This window comes from Tupaia chinensis, unplaced genomic scaffold (genome assembly GCF_000334495.1).
Source record: "Tupaia chinensis unplaced genomic scaffold, TupChi_1.0 Scaffold000039_1, whole genome shotgun sequence".
Classification (NCBI taxonomy): Eukaryota; Metazoa; Chordata; class Mammalia; order Scandentia; family Tupaiidae; genus Tupaia; species Tupaia belangeri.
The window spans coordinates 413,319-427,123 of record NW_006159494.1 but is presented as its reverse complement, the minus strand read 5'-3'; the positions used below and the strand labels follow the sequence as shown (position 1 = coordinate 427,123).

Genomic DNA, 13,805 nt, shown 5'->3' with positions numbered 1-13,805 from the left:
TGGTCATGCCACAATCCCTTCTCCTCCATTCTCTTCTTGGGATCTTGGGCACGCACGCACATGCGCCCGGCATGAGTTTTAAGCCACCGGGTCCGGGACGCGAACCACGGTCGACTATGTGGGAGTTCAGCGACATAGTCATTACGCTAACTGCTGGTTCCCGTAAATTTGTTTATTTCTTACACTAGCTGGTTCCCCAGATAACTGTTTTGAGAAAGACTTTGAAGGAAGAAAAAGAGACTGATCTTTGCTAGCAGATGGTATATCACAGAATACACTCGGACAGGGCTGAATTGAGAAGGTTTATGTGTGATTCATGTGCTGGACATTTGCTTTTCAACAATTTGAGTAGTTGTATTTCTCAAAAATATTTAAAACCATACTGTTTCTGCTGTTATAGAGTCATAAACAAAGTAATACAAAATTATAAGAAATATTTTGAAAATTATTTTAAAATTCAGTATTTTGAAATTTTGAAAGTTGTTCATTAACTTTCAAGAACTATGGAGTATAAGTTAAAATTTTTTGATATGTAAAGTAAATGTTTGTGGAAAAATGTAAAAATAAATTTTAAAAAATTAAAATAAATAAAATAAATACATACATACATACATCTTGGATCTGGTGGCTTGAAAATCACCAGGGTGCATGTGTGTACATGACCGAGATCCCAGGAGGAGAACGGAGGAGAAGTGATTGTGGCATGGCCATCCCCCCAGAAGGTGATTTCTCATTCTCTTTCTCACTGTCTCTGTCTCTCTATCTCTCCAGTGAGCACACATTCCCTAAGGCAAAAGTCTCTTAAAAAATAAGAAGAAGTAAACTTGTTAAACGAACAGATGTTGGCAGGTGACGTGGTAGTTAAGGCGCTAGACTCCCACATGGCCGACCATGGCGCAAGTCCTGGACCTTGAAGCTTGTTTTGCTACTTTCTCTTTTTCTCTCTTTGTCTCTCTAGTCAAATTAAATAAATAATAATGATAAGAAATGAAATTAAATAATTCTAAAATACATAAATAAATGAACATTCTGTGTTCCACTTTCGTATCCAGGCATTAACTCATTCCTTTTTTTTTGGAGAGATTTTCGCTGCAGGGCACGTGCGCTCGCCAGACAGACAGAGAGACAGAGAGACAGAAAGTGAGAAATCACCCCCTCCAGGGGGGATGGTCATGCCACAATCCCTTCTCTTCCATTCTCCTCTTGGGATCTTGGGCACGTATGCACACGCGCCCAGAGTGAGTTTAAGCCACCAGGTCCAGGATTCGAACCGTGGTCGACTATGTGGGAGTCCAGAGACATAGCCATTATGCTAACTGCTGGTCCCAACTCATTCTTAAAGTAGGGTTAGAGACTATAAATCTGTGCAGAAAATGGTTATTAATCATTGCTAAAATGTATTTGAGAGAAAATACTAAATTGATCATTCAATTAAATATCTAATTCTGAACACTGAATGCAGGGAGTTAGAAATTGTAAAAAATCAGTATTTCTTTGAGAAAATTACAGGAAATCCATTTCCTCAAGGCACTATCATATGTTAGAGGAGAAAGGGCAATATGTTTAGAAAAATCTGCTAATTGCCAATGGAAGATAAAACAATAAATGCAGTTAACAACTTTGCTAGTAGGATTAGTAATTATGTGTCAGGTACTCAAATTTCAAATGGCGTTCCAGAATTTGAATTAGACTTAGTTTTAGCTTTTTACAGAAATATCATTATGGAAATGTTCATTTATTATTTATTCTTTTTTTCTACATGTTTTCTTGCCCCACTGAGCTTTAGTCAGATCAATATTATACTTAATAAAATTTGAAAAATGACACTAGCCCAGTGGCCTAGTAGATTGGGGAGCTATAGCCTACATGGCCAACCACATTTTGAATCCAGTCCCCTGTGACTTGAAAAACACATCAGGTACATGTGAATGTATGCTCAAAATCCTGACAGGATGAAAAAATGGAGAAGATATTGTGGAGTGACTATTTCTTCCCTCTTCCTTTCTCTCTCCTTGTAGCTTTTTGTTTTTCTCTGGCAAGCATAAGTGCCCTCTGGCTATATATATATATGTGTGTATGTGTGAATAAAATCAGAAATTGGATCCTGTTAGCATACTATTCATGAAGAATAAAGATATGCATCTTATACTATGATTTCCAACACGTAATTCTGTGAGAAGAGGTAAAACAAATCAATATAGGAACATGTTGTGGTTCAAACACATAGATTTTGTTAGAATATATTTTTAAAAGCACTACAGTAGAGGGACCAGCAGGTGGCATGGTAGTTAAGGCACTGGACACTCCCACATGGCTGACCATGGTTCGAGTCCTGGACCTGGTGGCCTACTTTCTCTCTCTCTCTCTCTCTCTCTCTGTGTGTATGTATGTGTGTGTGTGTGTGTGTGTGTGTGTGTGTGTGTGTGTGTATATGAGTCTGTCTCTCTCTGGTCAAATTAAAAGAAATGGATGAATAAATAAAATTAAATAAAGTTTAAAAAATGCACTACAGTAGAAGTTAAGAAAAGTATATTGAGTGCAGTTCTCTGTATGTCGCCACATTACTTATCATGCTCATTGCACTTATTCTTTATTCTTATACTATATTTTATTTCCTGTGCAGTTTTGAGATGCTTGAAAGCTAGAAGTATATTTTATTCATTTTTCCCCCTCAATTACACAGAACTGTACAAGAAAAGATCTTCAATACATGTTGGCTGGATCAAGTAAAAATTGCATTGAATTAATTTAAGTAAAAATACTTGATGTACTAAAATTACCTATTGAGAAAATGAGTACTTTCCATTGTAAGATCTGGTATACTTTATAAGTAAGACTAATACATACTAATAAACAGAGTAACTGTTATAGAAAAGGGCATAACATTTATAATAATTAACACGAAAGTCTTATCTATCTTCATAAACATGCTTAGGTTAGTTGAATTATACAACTGCAAATTCACATTAGGGACCAGCAGTTGGTATAATGGCTATGTCGCTGGACTCCCATGTAGTCGACCTTGGTTCAAGTTCCAGACCTGGCAGCTTAAATTCACACCGGGCGCATGTGCATGTGTGCCTAGGATCCCAAGAGGAGAATAGAGGAGAAGGGATTGTGGCATGGCCATCCTTCCCAGGGGGTGACTTCTCACTTTCTGTCTCTCTGTCTCTATCTTTCTGGTGAACACACACACATCCTATAGCAAAAATCTCTCAAAAAAAAAAAAAAAAGAGGATTGGTTAAGCAATCTCAAATTTAATATAGCTTCAAAAGTATTTTTTAATAAAGAAGAATTGTACTAAATTAGTAGATATTTTAAACTTGTTCAATAAGTTTTTCCACAAAATTAGATCTTTATTGTTTAGTTAAAACTTTGGGAAACATGAATAAGGATCTCACTGGAAGGCTAAACCTTACAAATCTGAAGAGGTAGGAAATTGGGATGAAGAGAAAATCCATTCCAATTCTAATGTAATCTTCAGCAAACCTGAAACTACTTTTCCACAGATTTTAGAGCTTCATTTATTTATTTTTATTAAAATACATTGAGCAAATGTTCATTTTTTTTAATTTAAATGAAAGGAATGATAAAAAATGAAATATTATCTAGAGTTGAGAAACTAGAAAAGAAAAACGATTCTTAGTGATAAAAAGAAAAGTAATACAAAATTTGAGCAACAAGTATAAATAAGTTAACCAAATTAACTGGGTGCTAGATTATCACACAGCAAAAATATGTGTAATTCTAACATTTAGGTAAATATTGTATGTCTCCTTTTGAGAAAGTTCTATTTACATCCCTTACCATCTTTTTAATTTTTTCATTTTTACCCTTTATTAGTTCTACAGTAAATATTTAATTGCCCTTTAGAAACAAAGTACAATATTTCATGATTAATAAAGGATGAATGAAAATAGACAAAGAGCTTACTTATTTTGACTACAGTTGTCATATATGGGCCAATTTCAAACAACGGGATGTTTTGTTGTTAACTCTCACCCTTAGACCTCCCACAGAAACAAACAGGTAAAACAAAGAAGTAAAACTTCTGATTAAATCTCCTGGCATAATATTTTTCAGTATGTTGTCATGAAGCCTTGTTTTATCAACTAATTTTCAAAAAAAGAACACCTTTATCAAGCTTATTCGGAAAACATTGGCAACATAAATTTCAATTTCAATTTCACATGTATCAGAAATACACGTGATATTTACAACAAGAACTTACAGATACGAAAAAAAGGATAAACTACATTTTCACAAAACATTGTAAACATTTTGTATGCTATTCAGTCCTCTCTTTAGGAAAAGTGCTCTTTGGTTGGCAGATAAAGTAGCAGATACATAGTATTTATGAACAAAGACAATACAAAAAAAATTTTTTTTTGGAGAGGTTTTTGCTATAGGGCGTGTGCGCAAGCCAGACAGACAGAGAGAGACAGAGAAATAGAAAGCAAGAAATCAGCCCCCCCCCCCCCAGAGGGGATGGCCATGCCATAATCCCTTCTCCTCCATTCTCCTCTTGGGATCTTGGGCATGCACGCACACACGCCCGGCGTGAGTTTAAGCCACCGGGTCCAGGACTTAAACCATGGTCAACTACATGGGAGTCCAGCGACATCGCCATTATGCTAACTGCTGGTCCCAATACCAAAAAAAAAATTTGATTTGTTTTCGTCTTGTGAGCAAAAGTTAAACATTTATAATCATTTTTCATTATTTATATACTTTAAAAAAAAAAAGATTTCTGCCTAAGGGATCATGTGCTTGCCTAAGAGAAATAGAGAGAGATAGTAAGAGGGTATGTGAGAAATCACCCCCTTGCCCTGGGGAGGGGTTGGACATGCTACAATCCCTTCTCTTCCATTCTCCTCCGGTTGTTTTGGGCATACATGCACACAAGCCCAGTGTAATTTTTCAAGCCACCAGATCCAGGACTTGAACTATGGTCAGCATTGTAGAAGCCCAGTGCCTTAACTGCTATACCACCTGTTGGCCCTTCCTTACCCAATTTTAAATCATATTATTTATTTTATTTTTATAAAGTTGTTTGGGTTACTTATATATTTTGGATATTAACTCCTTATCATACTATGGCTTTCAAACATTTTCCCCAATCCATACATTATCTCTTCACTCTGTTAATCATTTTTTATTTTTGTATGGAAATTTTAAATTTTAATATAATGACATTTGTGTCTATTTTAGCTTTATGGTCTGTATTTTTACCGTCAAAACTAAAAAACGAATTGCCCAGAGCATATCAAGCAGCTTTTCTCTGTTTTCTCCTAGTAGTTTTATAGCTTCAGGTCATTAAAGTATTTTAACTATTCTTACTTGATTTTTATATACAAAGTGATAAACGGTTTCAATTTTATTTTTCTGCATATGCATATCCACTCACCCCAACTATCCTGTTCCATTAGGCAATGAGTCTTTTTATGCTACTACTATGCTCTTTTAATTACTGTCATTTTGTGAAACAGTTAGAAATCAGATGTGATACCTTCAGCTTTGTTCTTTTTATTCATAATTGCCTTGGCACTTTGTTTGTTGTTGTTGTTGTTGTTTGTAGTCCCATATGAATTTTAGGATTTTTTTAAAAAATTTCTATTAACAATTCTGTTGGAATTTTGATGGGGTTGCACTGAATCTGTATATTGCTTTAGATAGTAGGGATATTTTACTTTTTTTTTTTTTTGAGAGATTTTTTTCGTTATAGGGCACATGAGCTCGCCAGACAGACAGAGACATAGAGACAGAAAGTGGGAAATAACCCCCCAGGGGGGACGGTCACGCCGCAATCCCTTCTCCTCCATTCTCCTCTTGGGATCTTGGGCATGCACGCACATGTGCCCGGTGAGAGTTTTAAGCCACCGGGTCTGGGATGCGAACCGCGGTTGACTACATGGGAGTCCAGCGACATAGCCATTACGCTAACTGCTGGTTCCCAGGGATATTTTACTTTTCATTCTTTCAATCTTTCCATTTATTTGTGTCTTCTTCAATATCTTTGTCTCTTTTTGGTGTATACAGGACTTTTGTCTCCTTGGCTAATTTATTTTTAAGTATTTTATTTATTTTTTGGTAGATAAATAAGATTGTTCTCTTAAGTTTGTCTTTTGGAAAAGTTTATTTTTAATGTATACAAATGCTATGATTTTTGTGTGTGACTTATATCTTACGATGTTACAATATTCAGTTACTATTTTTAACAGTTTTTGTGGAATAGTTAGGATTTTCTCTACATATGATCATATAATTAGCAAATGATGACAATCACATATTCTTCTTTCCTATTAGAATGCCTTTTATTTGTTTATTTTGCCTAACTGCTCAAGCTTGGACCTCCATGCTGTGATGAATAGAAATAATGAAAGTAGAATCTTTATCTTGTTTCAGATCTTAGAGGGAATTGTTTTTTTTTTTTTTTAATTTGCTACAGAGCATGAGTGTTCAACAGAGAAAGACAGAGAATGAGAGAGAGAAGAGAGAGAAGGAAAGTGAGAAAGAATCCCCCCCACACACACACCAGGGTAGATGGCCATGCAATACAGTCCTCCTCAGTTTACCTTTCAGTATTCAGGGCATGCATAGACATGAGCCAGTATGTATTTCAAGCTATGAGAACCAGCAATCAAACCACAGTCACATGGGATCTAGCTGCCTTAATCACCTGACCTGCTTGCCCAAAAGTGTTCTAATTTTTAACCATTGATTACAATGTTATCTGTAGTTTGCCATATATGGCTTTTATCGTGTTGATTTACTTTCTTCCTATATCTAATTTGTTGAGATACTACTAATAATTAGGACAATGCCAATTAAACTCACAATGAGGTATTACCTCACACCTCTGGAATGGCCATCATTAAAAAGATGAAAAATAACAAGTGTTTGTGAGGATGTGCAGAATAGAGAACACTTTTACATAGTTGGTGGGAATGTAAATTAGTACAGCCATTATGGAAAACTATATAAATATTCCTCAAGAAACTAAAATCAAAATTATCATATGATCCAGTTGTCTCACTTCTAGGTATTTACCCACAATATTTGAATCCATCTGTTGAAGTCTGAACGCCCAAACTCATTGTAGTATTAGTCACACTATGCAAATGGAATGAACCTACAAATCCAAGAATAGATGAGTAAATACAAAAAGTGTAATTTCTATACAAAATGGAATGCTATTCAGCCTTTAAAATAATGAAATATTATCATTAGCAATAACTTGCATGAACCTTGAGAACATTACACTAAGTGAAATAAGCCAGGCATAGGAAGACAAATACCACGTGTTCTTACTTATATGTGAAATTTGAAACAACCAAACTCGAAGAAAGAGAGAGCAGAATTGTTCGTTAGAGGGAGGGGGTTGAGAATGAAGGGGATGAGGAGAACAAGAACATGGTCAGTTATTCAGGAGGAACAGGGTGCCTTTCCCTTTGAAATATATGTTAGTCTTTTTCTTATCCATGAGGGATATGTTCCAAGAAAGATTGTCGAAGGACATCTAAAACTGAATAGTACCAAACTGTATATATATATATATATATATACTATGTTTTTAAATCTGAAAACAAGCTGACTGTTAAGTGACTAACAGGCAGGTAGGGTGTAAAGTGAATAAGAAAAAGCTGAGCAGCGTGGAGATTTTTGTTCTGGGTGAGAAGGAGAAGACAGGCATTTTGTCATGCTAGTCAGTACAGTGAACCATTTAAAACTTATTGCTTATTTCTGGAATTTTCTATTTGATATTTTTGAACTGAAGTTGGTCAAAATTAACCATAATCATGGAAAGCAAAAGGAAGGAGCTATCACATTGCTAAACATGATGAATATAGTACACAAAACATATTACACATTTCAAAGTCATTAAGAGAGCAGTACACTAATTTATGAAAAGAGATAAAAATAGATGATGAAAAAACACCTCTCTGGGAACCAGCAATTAGCGTAATGGCTATGTCATTGGACACGCACATAGTTGACCGCGGTTTGTGTCCCAGACCCAGTGGCTTAAAACTCACGCCGGGTGTGTGTGCATGCGTGCCCAAGATCCCGAGAGGAGAAGGGATTGCGGCATGACCATCCCCCCTGGGGGGTGATTTCTCGCTTTCTGTCTCTCTGTTTCTCTCTGTCTGTCTGGCGAGCGCATGCGCCCTATAGTGAAAACCTCTCAAAAAAAAAAAAATCTCTCAGCTATATTCAATATATTAGTGGTTGGCATCTATATTAGTTTCCTAGTGCTCTATTACCCCCAAATGAAGCAGCTTAAAACGGTAAAAATAGAGAGGCAAGATATTTATGGATTTTATTAATCCAGAAATGGATTGTTGTCTGTTGATGATAACGTGTATAATATCTCTACTGAACTGCTGCATGGTATATTCATGTTGGGTTAATTCACTTTACAAGCTAAGTAATATATTTAAGTAATATATTGTGATTAATTATATAAAATAAATAAAAATAAAAATAAACAGCAAACATTTATTATCTCAGAGTTGCTATGAATCAGGAATCAGGTTCGGCTCTCTGGGTGCCTGTGCCTCAAGGTTTTCAACAAGGCTTCAGCTGAGCCTGTACATCGGGCCTGTAACCTCATCTGAAAGCTCAGCTCTGCAGGAAGCCACTTCCAGCCTCATTCATGTAGCTGTCAGAAGGATTTAGTTATTCACTGACTATTGGACAGGAGGATCCCTTGCTTCCTAGCTACATGTCTTTCTATAGGGGAGCTTATACTAGATCAGATGACTTCTTTTGGAGATAAAGAATAAGAGACTATAAGAGTATATCCAAGAATAAATTCTAGCCTTTTTACTACCTACACTCAGAAATGACATCCTATCATTTTGCCACATTCTGTTTACTAGTCAGTCAGTAGGTCCAACCTATACTCAAAAGGAAGAGATTACAACGGTCAGCAGAGAACAAAAGAAAATTATTGAGACTTTCTTTTCTTGTGCCCACCACTGGCTTTCCAAGTTCTATCCATTGATGGAACCAAAACTGAGGGAGACAGCTTTTTTAGATTCTACAGCTCACTGGCAAGGTTGTGCTGAAAAGGAAACTTTCCTTCATTCTTGGTGCAAATATAAATTAGTATAGCTACTATGGAGAACAATATGGAGGTTCCTCACAAATCTGCAAATAGAGCTACCAAATGGTTTAGCATGATGTCTACCCAAAGGATATGAATACACTCAGTGAGAAAAACACTTGCACTCCATGTTTATTGAAGCATTATTCACAATTACTAAGACATGGAAACAATCCAAATGTTCAAAAACAGAAGAATAGATTTAAGAAACATAGCACATATACACTATGGAATACTACTCAGCTATAAAAAACAATGAAAGCCTGGCATTTGATAGACAGTGGATGAATTTGGAAGATTTAACGCTGATTGAAGCAAGCCAGATTATGAAAGAAAAGCACTGTACGTCTCCACTCAATATATACCAAAAGTCTGTACTCTATGGCAGAAACTGAAAGACTGGAAGGTATAAAGGTATGAAAAGCAACTCTGGAAATAGAGACAGTGGGGGCCTGGAGGGAAGGGATCAAGTGAGGAAAAAAAAAGAAAAGCAAAATATTTAACAGGCACAAAAGTGGAACATTGTGTGTTAATGATGATATGCATGTTTATCTTTGAATGGACTGATGTGCTGTGTATCAGGAAGATTTATTTTGTATGCTGCAAAGATGTACAATGACTAAATGTAAATAAAACAAAAAAGAGAATTACTGGATCTTACATTATGATTATTTTTAATTTGCTATGTTACTCATTCTATATATTAATTAAAATCATGTATGGCATAGTATGTTTCCAAACTTATTTTCTCAGCTGTGAAAAACTCTCCAATCAGTAAAAAGCCGTTTTATATTAACAAATACATCTATAAATCAACATGAAGCAATTTATATTTAAGAAAAAATGGCATTGATTAACATGACATAACCTTATATATTTAACTGTATTTCAATATGAATTCATCCTTAGCCTTTTTTCCAATCTAATCTAATTACAAAAGTAAAATAAAATAAATCACTTGTGAAAATAAGACTTTGAAATGAACACGCATAAGTTCAATTAAAATATATGTCAAATATTTTTGGGAAATTAGTATAACCTATTTGTTTTTTTAAATTTGTGGCTTTCACTATTGTTATAATGCCTTAAATTTTCTAAAGAACCTTCAGCATCAAAAGAGCTGTTGTATTTAAAATGCCAGATTTACTTTAAATAATATTTTAATTGGGGCATTAATTATCTTCCACTATAAGTTACCTGAAGACATGTTTGGTGGACCGATTCCAAGAAAAAAAGTAGAAATCAAATTTTAAAAATGTGCCAAGGCAGTGCTTACAGCTGGTCTATAATTATAGATGTTTACCATATATTGGATCTGGAAAATGTCATAATGGTGGGTTTTTAATTGCCCTTCCTATTTTCTTCTTATAGTTCATAAAAGAGGCAGCCTTTAGTAGTAAACACATGCTGTTTCCATCTACAATAGGTCTAAAGCCAAGATCCAAGTATTTCTTAGTTTTTTTCCACCTTTTCTTGTAATGTTCTTTATGATGTTTCAGAGCCAAAAAAGAAAAAAGAGAAGCATTGCATTTGTTATCACATACTTTGCAGTTAAGTGTTTCTTGTTAAAGGCCATTTCACACCAGCTGTCATTAATATTGCAAAAGACCAAAACACTATAAAATAAACTGTGTAATTATTGTAGCAAGGATACAACTTAACCTTGGAAAGTATCAGAGCTAGTGCCCATAGCTGGGAGCAGTAGTGGTTGGAGAGAGGAAGCAAGAAAAGAAATCTTTTTTCAGGCCATTGAATGGATTTTTGTTTTTCATTTTTGTTTGTTAATTTTTTACAATCTGCTTCCGTGTAATTTCTAGCATTTCTGCAATCTTCTAATATCGTAAAGATAATATTATGAAATAGAATAAACAGGGAAATATATGTTTAAAGTAACTATCAGTTAAATTTTTAAATATTTAAAACAGCGTATTCTGTAAAATAGTCCTTAAAAAATATCACATATTTTCAATTATGCTATTCTTTTAAGGAAGGATATTATGGACTAGTATTTAAAATGGCTAAAATAATTTAATATAGAATCAATAATATTTTTGAGAGTTTGTTTTGTTTTGTTTTGCTATATGGCATATGCACATGCCAGCCAGACAGAGAGAGACAGAAAGTGAGAAATCACCCTCCAGGGGTATGGCCGTGCCACAATCCCTTCTCCTCCATTCTCCTCTCAGGACTCTGGGCATGCATGCACATGTGCCTGGCATGAGTTTAAAGGTGTCTGATCCTGGACTCAGATTGCTGTCAGTCACATGGAAGTCCAGTGCCTTAACCATATAGCACCTACAGGCCCCACAGAATCTATAATTTTTACCTTCCTAGGTTACGAGACAGATGTTTTTAATCTTGGGTGATGGGTGACACCAAGTTTAATAGTATGGATTTTTATAGATATTTATTTCATAATCTCATTTCCTGAGTTATGCCAGTTAAATTACCAGAAGACACTTAGAAATTGTCATCTTAACATGATGTCACTGAAGGAACAATGCATTTCGACATTCATCCTGGGGCATAAGGGAGATTTAGGAAGATATATGGAGGTAGGCTGAGTGTGACACAAAATGCGTGCTCTTCCTGTCTTTGCTCCTCCTTGTCCAAGATTAATCTGTTGTTTGTTCTCAAGAATAAAATGAGACCCTTTTCATGCTTCATTTTATATCTTTATCCCCATATTCTTTTCTTTTCCTACTAATTACTACTTTTTGTTTATTTTATTTATTTTACATGTTTTTGTAAGCAGCCTAATTTATTTTTCTAAAATAAATGCAACTAAGAATCCATTCTTCCCTGTGGCATACTGCACCAGTAGGTCTCTTGCAGTTGGTCCTTCATCCTCAGATTCTGAGTCGCTGTCCTGTTTCTCATCTTCATCTCTCCCAAGGAAGAATGTCAAAGCAGCAACTAATATCTTGGTGCCTTAGAGAAACATGAAGTTGTGATAACATTGACAGTTTTGGCATCATTCCAGATGTTTCTTCTGTAGAGTTCGATCATCACATCCAAAGAGATCTTGGCCACAGTGGCATTGCTGTCTCTCAGCATGGTGTACATGAAATTCTGCAACACTATATTCACTTTATTGTTCGTGTGTTTTGTGTTTATATTCTTGATATCAGTCACAATATGTGTATATAAAGTCTTTTGTAGAAGTTTATCCTGGTGACGCAGAAGTTCAAAGAAGGGTTCCAGCAAACTTGATGGATTGATGAGGTTCTTATTTCTCAGTAAGATCAAAGCTTTGCAAAATGTCATTTGAATGTCTAGATCTAAGACAGTGTGATTGCAGGAAAGAAGATCCTTCAGCTCTTAAGGGAAATTGCTGAGATGTTCTGGGTAGCACTGAGCAACCTGTGCCATAAACATCAGCAGTTCTGTCAGTTCTTTGCTAGGTTTATTTGGTAGTATTGTGAAAATCTCCACATTGGATTTGTAGTGATAATACTATATGCTGCAGAAATTCCTCGATGTGGGCTGGCAGGTCCTACTTGATCAGATTTTGTAGCTGCAACAGGTTGCTGGGCAGCTCGTTGTTTTTGCTGGATATGTTGGCTGCTGACTCAAGAAATGGGAAATTATTTGTTGATGATAACATGTATGATAATATCTTTGATTGAGCCAATATACAGTGTATTCTGGATGGGAAAACTCATTCTGTAGCTGCAAGAATATACAGCGAATGAATGTAAAATAAATTTAAAATAAAAATAAATAAAAATTATTGTCAGAAAGAAATTTGCTGGATATGTTGGCTGCTGACTCAAGAAATGGGAAATTATTTGTTGATGATAACATGTATGATAATATCTTTGATTGAGCCAATATACAGTGTATTCTGGATGGGAAAACTCATTCTGTAGCTGCAAGAATATACAGCGAATGAATGTAAAATAAATTTAAAATAAAAATAAATAAAAAATATTGTCAGAAAGAAGAAAAAATGTATGGTTCTTTACTGAAGAGGATAGAGCAGTTGAATTTTATTATTCTTATTTCTTTTTAAACATTTGATTGCTATACATCATTTGACTTGTAAAGAGAATTTACCCAACATGAAATACATCTCAGACCAGTCCAGTTGAGAATGTTATGCACATTATCATCAACAGATAATAAACCATTTCTGTGTCCCACAAAAAAAAAAAAAAAAAACCCTCGGGCAAAAAAAAAAAAAAAAAAAGAAAAAAAGAATCCATATTGGGTCAGCCAGTGGCATAGTGGTTAAGGCAGCTGGATCCCATATAACTGGCTGTGCAATTTGAGTCTCTAACCTGAAGCCTTGAAAAACATGTTGGGCACAATTGTTTTCGAGCTCAAAAATCCCAAGAGTAGAATGGAATGCCTAGTGTGGCCACCTTTCTCAGGGGCTGATTTCTCACTTTTGCTTCTCTCTTTTTCCAGAGAGTTCATACACCCTACAGCAAAAAACTTAAAAAAAAATTCTAGAAGACAGAAATATTGTTAACTTCAGTTATTTCATTTTTAGTATTAGTGGCTTCAAAATTTCAAGATGGATCTATAATGCTCAGTTACTATAGTTGGAAATAAAAATGAGCATTATATTATGGAAGCTAAACAGATACTACAATAAAAACCAGCATATGTTTTGAAACCCATTGTGGTACAGTAGTAAAACATAAGGTTCTTTGAAGCAATCCCACACAGGAAGGTTCCTGATTCAAG

The 13,805-nt window shown here is 35.1% G+C and overlaps 1 pseudogene; it reads right to left on the bottom strand.

The window, feature by feature from the left end:
* Positions 1-11,871: 11,871 nt before the first annotated feature.
* LOC102501450 (protein SDA1 homolog) lies at positions 11,872-13,412 on the bottom strand (annotated as a pseudogene).
* Positions 13,413-13,805: the final 393 nt, after the last annotated feature.